This window comes from Etheostoma spectabile, chromosome 15 (assembly GCF_008692095.1).
Source record: "Etheostoma spectabile isolate EspeVRDwgs_2016 chromosome 15, UIUC_Espe_1.0, whole genome shotgun sequence".
NCBI classification, from domain to species: domain Eukaryota; kingdom Metazoa; phylum Chordata; class Actinopteri; order Perciformes; family Percidae; genus Etheostoma; species Etheostoma spectabile.
In genome coordinates this window covers 13171747-13173084 of record NC_045747.1, presented here as the reverse complement: position 1 = coordinate 13173084, position 1338 = coordinate 13171747, and positions in this window count along the sequence as shown.

Below are 1338 nucleotides of genomic sequence, written 5' to 3'. Positions count from 1 at the left end.
TTAACCCCAACAGGTGTATTCTATTGTTGGCATCCTGTTTGTCCAGGAGGCCTTGAGTGTCTTGGTATCACTGGAGTTTGAAGGTGTGGAGTAAATAATCCTTGGGACTCAGGGACAGTGTAGAAAACAAATGGATGCCATTTGAGTCCAGTTCCTTAGGCTTCAAGGAAAAAATAAGCCTTCCCCATTAGGCCATTATCATCTGTGAAAATACATTGGATGTACTTTTTATAACCTGCATTTTTCTTCACAGCTTTGCCATTTTCATCCATAAACTGTACTGAAGTTTCAAATATGCTTCAGTGTACATTTAATAATTCAATTAGGAATTATATTTGGCACATCATGCTGCTTAATATTTCAATATTGGTTTGAAATATATAACTTCTTCGCTAGACTGCTATGAATGCCTTCTGGCCGTGCTGGTCTAATGAGGTGCTGCATCACAGACCAGGCAGATAATCAGTGGCACAAAGTTATTTGAATTAATCAGGTGATACATTTGTGTGAAAATTTAAACAACACTAAAGGGCACGCTACTTATGTTTCATTTACATGCACGTGTCAAGAGGCAGTTGAAACTGGTTACCGTTAATGAACTCATCAACCAAATATGCTCAACTATTTAGACGTTGTTGGTGAAACCCATTAATATCTCCTGACTCTGATGACATTAATTCCATCTTGTATTATCTATTATATTTTCCTAATTGGCCAAGTCTGGCTTTCAGTCTGCCCAGTAAACATGCATGGACATAGATAAACTAAGTAAGGACCGTTGGAGGTTGTTAGTAATGATTAATGATCACAAATATGGAGGATCAAACACTGCCGCTTGATGTGTGAGAACAATGAAAATGTGAAGCACTTAATATCTTAAGTACCTCTGGGATGAGAGCAGCAAGTCTTTTTTTGCTGCTAATTATTCGCATGTTCTTGCTGAAAAGGTGGAGATAGGGTCTTTCCACTCTATCAAAATGTTGCAGAGGAGACAAACAAGGATGTTTCTAAGTGTAATCCACAAACACGGACAATCAAAGCATACATCCATTGCTAATCAGAATACTGAGGAATCTAAAGGTGCTGCTCATATAACACATGTTACATTTAGCAAACAAAGGACTAGGTTTCACTTTCAACATGAGGCAGGTATCAATAGTGCACAGAGTTCCCACCTTCACTAAGGTCAATGGATATATTTATCCCTTACTTTTGGTATAGCTATGTCATGAATTCATTCAGACTAAACGTTGTACTAACGTTAACTGCATGGAAATGGAGAGCTTTTCTCCGTGGTCTTGTGTTGCTGGTCCTGTCTTGTGTTCCCCTGTGTCTGTT